General features: G+C 37.0%; 1 non-coding gene across 1 annotated transcript; it reads left to right on the top strand.

Moving 5' to 3' along the window:
* Positions 1–2,492: 2,492 nt before the first annotated feature.
* On the top strand, positions 2,493–2,599 carry LOC141662225 (small nucleolar RNA R71). The gene has a single exon (XR_012550348.1). It is a non-coding gene; the product is annotated as a small nucleolar RNA R71 (small nucleolar RNA).
* The last annotated feature ends 7,468 nt before the right edge of the window (positions 2,600–10,067 follow it).

The raw sequence follows: 10,067 nt of genomic DNA, 5'->3' as shown, positions 1-10,067 counted from the left end.
AAGTCAAAAGAAACTCTGTGAAAAGTAAACGTGCCAAATGGACAAGTGAAAGTAGTCTTCTCTTGATCTTCTAGTGCAATGCAAATCTGATTGTAGCCCGAATAGCCATCCAGAAGACAATAATACTCATGACCAGCCAACCTGTCAAGCATCTGATCAATGAATGGAAGAGGGAAGTGATCCTTCTTCGTGGCTTTATTCAACTCCCTGTAGTCCATGCATACCCTCTAACTTGTGACTGTTCGAGTGGGGATGAGCTCATTCTTCTCATTTGCTACCACAGTAATACCTCCTTTCTTAGGTACATATTGCACGGGGCTCACCCAAGAACTGTCAGAAATAGGATATATGATTCTTGCATCCAGCCATTTTAAAATTTCTTTCTTCACCACTTCTTTCATGATAGGATTAAGCCTTCGTTGTTGCTCAACAGTCGGCTTGCTACCTTCCTCTAGCAGAATTTTATGCATGCAGTACGAAGGGCTGATCCCTTTTATATCTGCTATAGTCCATCCGATGGCCGATTTGAATTCTCTTAGAATCCTCAAGAGCTTGTCATTTTCACTACCTGAAAGGTCAGATGCAATAATAATAGGCAAAGTAGATGCATCACCTAAAAAAACATACCTCAAGTGTTCAGGCAATGGTTTAAGCTCCAAAGTAGGTGCTTCCTCAATAGATGGTTTGAGCTTTCCCTCAGCATTCCTGAGATCAGTATTTCCAAGAGATTCAAATGGCATGTTTAGCTTCCGTTTCCAAGGAGAAGCATTTAGATATTGTAATTGCTCATTTCCTTCATCATCTTCACTGTCTAAATCCCCCAATAAGGATTTTTCTAAGGCATCAGACCTTAGCACAAGATCAAGTCCTGAAGTAACTGCAGAATCGACCAAATCCACCTTTAAGCACTCCTCATCTCCCGTAGGGAATTTCATCGCATTGAACACATTGAATGTCACATCTTGATCTTGCACCCTCATAGTGAGTTCACCTTTTTGCACATCTATCAAGCTACGACCTGTAGCCAAGAAAGGTCTTCCCAAGATTATGGGAATTTTCTTATCTTCCTCGAAATTCAGAATGACAAAATCTGCAGGAAAGATGAGCTTATCCACCTTTACTAGCACGTCCTCCACAATGCCTCGTGGGTATATAATCGAACGATCAGCCAATTGTTGAGACATGTAGGTAGGCTTCAGATCAGGAAAATTCAGCTTTTTGAAGATAGACAACGGCATCAGATTGATGCTTGCTCCCAAATCTCAAAGGCACTTGTCAAATGACAACTTGCCAATGGTGCAAGGAATTGTGAAGCTACCAGGATTCTTAAGCTTTGGAGATAACTTTTGTTACAGCACGGCACTGCACTCTTCCGTTAGAGCAACGATATCAAGATCATCCAGTTTCACCTTCCTTGAAAGAATACCTTTCATGAATTTCGCATAACTAGGCATTTGCTCAAGAGCCTCAGGGAAAGGTATGTTGATGTGAAGTTTCTTGAACACCTTCAGAAACTTACCAAATTTCTTGTTCAGCTTTTGTTTTTGCAATCGCTTAGGAAAAGGTGGTGGAGGTTAGAGCTGTTTCTCCCCTGTATTACCCTCAGGCAGAGTGTGTTCAACAGTAGTCTTCCTTGGTTCCCCCTCTTTCTCCTTTTGCATTCCTTCTTCATCTACAACTTCAACTTCTACATCTTTTGCTTTTTCAGCATCAACAACTTTCCCAGACCTTAAGGTGACAGCTTTGACTTGCTCTTTAGCTTCCTTCCTGCCTGGAACTTCAGTATCGCTGGGAAGTGTGCCAGGTTGACGATTAAGCAAGGCATTGGCTATTTGTCCAAATTTTTTTCCAAGGTCTTGATAGAAACAACCTGTCTTTTGCACAACAGCTTTAACTCCTCGAAATCAGCACTATAAGGTGGAGCAACACCTCCTTGTTGAGGATATGGTTGCCTATGAGCAAATTGCTGAGGTTGCTGGAATCCAGGTGGATTAAACTGTTTATTTGCAGCTTGCTGATATGGTTGCTGAACAGCATTCTGATTATTGCTCCAGCTGAAATTGGGATGATTTCTATTATTAGGATGACAAGTAGCGGGCACAGGCTGTTGCGGTCTCTGAAAATTGTTCACATACTGAACAGATTTATTAGCAAGAGAACACTGATCTGTAGCATGAGAGCCTGCACAAAGCTCACAAACAATAGCTATTTAATTTACGCCATAGTTGGTTAAAGAATCGACCTTCATAGTTAGCGCCTTGAGCTGCGCTGCAATAGCTGTAGCTGCATCAACTTCCAGAATACCTGCTACATTCTCAGGCATCATCCTTTGAGTTGGGTTTTGATACTCGTTTGCAGCCATAGTTTCAATGAGATTATAGGCCTCAATATAGCTTTTGGCCCACAAGGCGCCTCCAGAAGCTGCATCGAGCATGGGTCGAGATTGGACCCCCAAACCATTATAGAAACTAGTGATCACCATCCAGTCAGACATACCATGATGTGGACACTTTCTCAACATCTCCTTGTAGCGCTCCCAAGCCTCACACATAGATTCTCCTGGCTGCTGTACAAACTGAGTAAGAGCACTCCTCATAGCTGCAGTTTTAGCCATTGGAAAGAACTTCACCAGAAACTTTTGCGCAAGATCTTGTCAAGTAGTGATGGACCCAGCTGGTAAAGAATGTAACCAGTCCTTAGCTTTGTCCCTCAAAGAGAATGGGAAAAGCCTCAGCTTGATAGCCTCATCAGTAACACCATTATATTTGAAAGTACCACAGATCTCGATAAAATTTCTGATATGCATGTTGGGATCTTCAGTCGCAGCCCCTCCGAAAGAGACAGAATTCTGTACCATCTGAATAGTGCCCGGCTTGATTTCAAAAGTATTGGCCTCAATAGCCGGATGAATGATGCTTGACTGCATGTCATCAATTTTAGGCCGAGCAAAGTCCATAAGAACTTGATTAGCTTGAGCTAGACGATCACCCATTGTTTCAGGTTCTTTCTTTTCGCTCTCTTTATCCGAATATTCAAAAGTTGTCTTCTTCGGAAAGTCAAGAGCTTTATCTGTTTCCTCAGCTTTATCCAGATTTCTCTTGCGAGTGCGAGAACGTGTTTGCATAAACACTCGCTAGAGTACCTGGAACACAACCGGAAGCAGTGAGTAACAAGTCTTAATCAATGAATCCGAATGACCACTGATGGCAAGTACATAAACTAAACAAATTAACACCAAGTCCCCAGCAGTGGCGCCAAAAACTTGTTAGGAAAAAAGCATGCGCTAAATAATTCACACAAGTATACGTGTTCGCAAGTAATATAGAATGTTTTCTAGTTCGTTCCCATAGAGACTCTGATTAATTATATTTAAATAACACTCACTCACCAATGTATGATTATTCTTCAATGCCAAGACAATAACAATTAAGGTTCGTTAACTAATATTACCTACGAGAATTAAATACTTGAATTATCAATATTAAACACACATGAGATCCTAACTTCATTACTACTTCATTCAATAGCTATTGTTATTAACATTAGCATGTAATGGTGATGGTATTAATCGAACAACACGAAACTGATAATCGCCAACTTTCGTTGTACGAATACCATTCTACCAAGCATCCACAATTTAGAAAGAAGTTGAATAGACATCAATTATGTTGAGACCCTATATGTCTACAGAATTTGACAACATAACGATTTAAGCACAAGTTATTCATGATGATTACACAGGGCAAGTAAAACGGTTAGAGTTACCCACTGATCATGCATACAACACATGAACCTATGCTAGCATGGCAAGTTCTAAATCTCAAGATCCACTGTCGCTTCACAAGAGATTAACAGGCTATCTTACATGTTCGCGACGCATATAAGACGAATAAGCACAACCTATACTGAATATCATACAATCACCACATACCAATGTATTAAACAATTAAATAAAGAATTCCATAGTAAATCCGCTAGAATCCCATGATCATGATTAGCCCATAATATAACTCATCGTCACCATGGGTTCATATGAAAGCATGATAATAACACAACGATATAAGGCTGAAAAATACTTAATAAATAATGAAGTACGTCACAAGAGTATTAAGGTTCAAAGCATAAAGAAAACTAGCATCCACTGTTACAATGAATTAAAAGAATCACAAGATAAACTAATACTTCCTCTTCTTCGTTGTTGCGTGCTAAAACGGTCTTCTCAATCTTCTTGCCTTCGCTCTGGTTGAAGAAAACATCTTCCCATAAGGTTTATATAAGAGTCCAGGAGTCATAGCGCCAACAGAATCCCAAACAGAATTGAAAACAAATAAAACCAAAATCTGAAATTCCGCACGCACGCGGCCGCGTGCTTCCTCAACGCGGTAGTGTGCTGGCGCACGGTCGCGTGCTACCCTTCTGGAAAATTCTTCATTTTGCTCCTGTTTGTGCTGATTTCTTTGCTCATCACCCCTAGACTGATTCCAAGCACTTCCTTAAGCTTTATTTGATGAAAACCACCTATCTAAGCAAGTTATACCCTGAAATGCAAAAACACTAGAAAACGCGTCAAATACACAAAATACTTGAGTCCAAGACACCCATTCAAGCTGTTATGAGACGCTCTAATTGTTATAAAATGCCACTTATTAGTAACAAGAGAGTGATGAAAGTAAATGGAGGTGCAACAGAGGCAATGAAGCCGTTACTGGGAAACTATTATCAGTATGACGTGACTCCAATTCTCAAGGCAATGTACAGAGAAATGAAGGAATGCATTTATGTCGAGAAAGATGAAGGTGAGACCAAAGGAGTCTACTGGTACAGAAAAGAATTTTAGGTTGATGAGCATTATTATCCTAATGGCGAGTATATAATTCTATTATTATCACTGCATTTACTTCTGTAATTTTAGATTACTTGCAACTCAATGCAGTACAATAAGATAAAAGTTATACAATAACTCGATGTAATGAAATAAATATAATACCATTCCGGTTATCCAAGAATTTCTAAGCTCACTAGTAATTTTTCCTGTTGCTTCAACTTTCTGATTTTAATCTTCAATGCTAGTGACATTAAATTGAAAACTAATGATGAACACAAGTGCATAGAAATATAAACAGAGCTTATCAGGGGAACTAAAAGTGAAAAGAAATCTACTGCATCTATTAACATTAAAAATAAAAATACATCAGAAGAACATAAACTTCATAGATTAAAGTACAACAGAAGAACATAAACTTCAAAGTGTTAACATTACAATCTAAAATCATCACTACTGTTGTAAAACTGAATAACATATGATCATGACATCTTTCTTTATTTATACTGTTGTAAACAGAGAGAAGTGGGTGTAAATTAATACCAGAAGAAGCATAAGGCTAAAATTGTTCCTAAATAAAACATGAAATCAAATGAAAATAGTACATACATCACCAGCAATGCACAGTCCAAAATAGATCAAGTTGATTACTAAAATAGATCCGCAAAATCATATCAAAATAACAACGCACACAAATACGCAAAGCTAGGATTCGAGTATAACCTGATGAGATTCTTCGAAATAATACCAAGCGCTTTAATCGCAGCACCAATCAAGCTACTTCCAGTGATACCCCCTATCAAACACACAATACAACATCAGTAACATTCAAAATCAAATCAAACTAAATTACAGTTATACATACATTATTACACAAGCCTAAAACACAGAGAAAAGAAACCCTAAATTATAAGTTTGAAACACGGGAAATTATAAACTCCAATCAAAAGCCCTAAAAAATAAACCCTGAATCGAAATACTAAAGTCAAAAATTAAAATACTAAGGCCACAAATCAAAAGCCCTAAAAATTAACCCTAAATCGAAATACTAAAGCCCCAAATCAAAAGGCCTAAAAATAAACCCTAAATCGAAAAAAAGTTCATAATATCTGCAAAATTACCTGCAAAATCCACCAATGTAAAGCCCCCAAAGTATCTGCAAGTTGAAAACGAAGCTCAGATTTAGAAAACGTTGCCCAGATTTAGAAAACGAAGCTCAGATTTAGAAAAAATGTTGCCCATACTTACCAATTGAAAGAGTTTAAAGAGTGAGAATGAGAGAGAGTGAATATCAGCCTTCGAATATCAGCTCAGATATTTGGCCGCCCAAATATCAGCTCAGATTTAGAGAGAAAGAGTGAGAAGGAGAGAGTGAGAAAGAGTGAGAAGGAGAGAAGGAAAGTAAACTGTGAGAAAGGAAAGAGAGTGAATTTTGTTAAGAGGGGGAAAGTAGCCGCCCAATTTTTTGGCCTGGGAAAGTGTGTAGATCTGTGTCTCAACATCATTTAATTATTTTTTCAGTATTTTATTAAATATTTACAATTTTAAATATTATAAGAAAATTGTATAACTAATTTAAAATATATGTCAAAATAACACGACAATGATAAAATTAATCGGAACAATTATTTGTATAATTGAATTGTCGAACAAGAATTTTTTTAAAAAAATAGAAATCATTTGGGACAAGAATCTACAAGGAACCCGTGTTGACCGTAATTTGAAGGGTAGCGGCTGCGGGTTACCTACGATAAAAAAAAACTAAAAATTTTAAAAAAAAATTACACATCTCTAAAATTAGTAGGTAATATCATCTGTACGGTTGGATCGTTGAACAAGAATTTTAAAAAAATAGAATCACCGCTCAGGACAAGACTTGGTTATAGGCACCCGTGTTGACCGTAATTTGACTATTATAAAAACACACGCTATAAATCTAAATTTTTTTAAAAAAATTACATATTTTTAAAATTAGTAAGTATCATCATCCGTATGGTTGGATCATTGAACAAGAATTTAAAAAAAATAAAATAATCACTCGGGACAATACTAGGTAACAGGAACCAGTGTTGACCGTAATTTGACTATTAAAAAAGCACGTGATATAAAATCTAATTTTTTTTAAAAAAAATATAAACATCACTAAAATTAGAAGGTAACATCATCCGTACAGTTGGATCATTGAACAAGAATTTTAAAAAAATAGAATCACTACTCGGGACAAGTCTTGGTTATAGGAACCTGTGTTGACCGTAATTTGACTATTATAAAAATATACAATATAAAATCTAAATTTTTTAAAAAACATTTAAACATCTCTAAAATTCGTAGGAATCATCATCCGTACGGTTGGATCGTTAAACAAAAATTTTTAAAAAAAATAGAATCACCACCCGGAAGAAGACTACGTAATGTGAACCCGTGTGCACCGGGGTTTGACTATTAAAAAAGCACGTGATATAAAATTTATTTTAAAAAAAAAAATTACACATCTCTAAAACTAGTAGGAAACAAAATCCGTACGGTTGGATCAATTAAAAATTATTTAAAAAAAATTAGAACATGAATATAACAAATAAATTTTAAGAATAGTACAATAACTAAGACAACACTAAATAACCTATTGCAACACCAGAAAGCAACACGTCAGTAAGTGGGCCCCACTGTATGCCACATCAGCATTTTGGTCCCCATATGTGGGTCCCACTGACGCCACGTCAGCATGCCACGTCACCGGTGGGTCCCACATGTGGGGCCCAAAATGCTGGCGTGGCATGACATGTCAGCATTCCACGTCAACACACGTGGGTCCCCAGCATGCCACCTCACATTTATTTTCCATGTTAGCATTTATTAAATAAAAAAAATATCTAATGCAACGCTATGGCCTCTACTGTTGCATGCTGCGCAACACTAACAGTTATAGCAACGACAGTTTTAATGTACTGCAACGATTTCACCACTGTGTTGCAATAAACTGAAAATTTTGTAGATAATGCAACGCTTTTCGTGCAACGCTGGATAAAAACCGTTGCCTATGTGCACTTATGGCGTAGTGTTCAAAAATCACCACGTGTTATACCGGATTTAACAGTTTGCTATTTTCCGTTAAGTTCATCCAACTCGGTTAGTTTTGTCGAGGGTATTTCAATTTTTTTATTCATAGCACGTGGGCTTATAACAAAGACGGTTCATTTTCCAAGTATAATATCTCTCCCGCTCATTACAAATCAAGCTCCGAGACCGGAATCGTGTAAGTTCTTGGTGCTGCTGCAGTGACGTGGATCCTCAGAGACCAGAATGATAAAGATGTTTACAAATCTAAAGAGGCTCCCAATTACGGAGGTAAATTTTTTTATACTGTAATTAGGGTTTTTAAATCTAGTATGAATTAAGGGTTTGCAGTGAGGTATATGAGCTAGGGGTTTATCCGTGTCAATTAGAGTTTTACTTGGGCAAATAATGATGCATGTAAATGTTTTTTTGTCAATTAGTATCTTCCATGTGATTTAAACTTTACATGTGTATGTGGTCCATTGTGTTTTTCACTATATATACTTGGTTTGTGTATAGAGCTTGTTTACAATTTTTATAGCTTGTGAAGAAATGTTCACCATAAAATTGTTTTATGGGGGTAAATTTGAAGATAATCCTAAGAGGTACACTGGTGGGGAAATAGATTTTGTTGATATGTGTGATGTAGATACCATGAGCATTATAGAGATAGTGTCAATGTTAAATCAATGGGGTGATATTGTGGTCACACATTGTTTTGCAAATTACCTAAAATAAATATGAAGAAAGGTTTGTGGAGCTTGGAAACTGATGCAGATATATTGAAAATATGTGAAATGATGCATGCTGATAGAGTGATATATGTGGATGCAATGTGTTAGATATATTGATAATGTCATGGCTAATATGTTTTATGTTTAGCTTTCAGATCTTGTGTGAACAGGATAGATCAGTACTTAACTGTTGATCAGTACTTATACTGGAAGTCAGGACTTAAGGATATCAGTACTTATATTATCAGGAGATAATCATCAGAAGATAGATATCAGAACTTAAGTGCTGAAGGACGATCAGATAAGGACAGTAGCTGATTAAAGGAAAGAAGATAGAGATAAAACATAAGAAGAGATATGCATGAAGAAGGAATTCCGTGAAGAATGGAATACTTGGAATAGAAGATATCTGATTGATATATTTTAGGAAGCAGAATTATATTCCATATCAATTAGCGATTATCTTGTAACTGTGTAGTATATAAATACAGGCATAGGGTTTACACTATAAGCGTTATCATTATCGAAGTTATTATTCTTTATAACCCTAGCAGCTCTCGTGATATTTGTTCATCACTGAGAGGTAACAGTTCTATATTGTAACAGAGTTTATTGTTTCAATAAAGTTTGTTTTCTGTTACTCAAGTTCTTTAAGTTCGATTTGAGTGTACTATACAATGTATTCACCCCCTTTACAGTGTGTGTGTGACCTAACAATTGGTATCAGAGCCTATCTGTTAACTTACATACAGTTAAAGATCCAAACACAATCATGTCGGACACAGAAACTCCAACTAAGCCTACCACAACTGAGGAACCACCAAAGACACAAATTCAGAGTCGGTATGAGACCATCAGAGTCCCCATACTGAGACCATCTGAATATCCCATATGGAAGGTAAGGATGACCATGTTCCTGGAAGCAACAGATCCAGAATACCTAGATAGAATCAAGGAAGGGCCTCACAAACCAACTAAACTCGCTGTTGCAGTTGTAGGTGAAGCAGCAACGACCGTACCAAAGGAGAAGAGTGATTATACTGCTGAGGACATAGCATCAATTGCTAAGGATGCTAAGGTACGACACTTACTGCATAGTGCCATTGATAATGTAATGTCAAACAGGGTAATCAACTGCAAGACTGCTAAGGAGATATGGGATGCTCTGGAAACAAGATGTCAGGGAACTGACACAATTAAGAAGAACAGGAAGACAATACTCACTCAAGAGTATGAACACTTTGACTCAAAAACTAATGAGTCATTGAATGATTTATATGATAGATTTGTCAAACTTTTGAATGATTTGTCATTGGTTGATAAAGAGTATGATCTTGAAGATTCAAACCTTAAGTTCCTGTTAGCTCTTCCTGAATGCTGGGAATTGAAGGCAACGACAATAAGAGACAACTACAATCTTGATGAAACAACTCTTGACGAAATCTATGGAATGCTCA

This window comes from Apium graveolens, chromosome 5 (genome assembly GCF_009905375.1).
Source record: "Apium graveolens cultivar Ventura chromosome 5, ASM990537v1, whole genome shotgun sequence".
Classification (NCBI taxonomy): domain Eukaryota; kingdom Viridiplantae; phylum Streptophyta; class Magnoliopsida; order Apiales; family Apiaceae; genus Apium; species Apium graveolens.
Note: the sequence above shows the minus strand (reverse complement) of the source record. Positions and strands in the feature narration are given on the sequence as shown.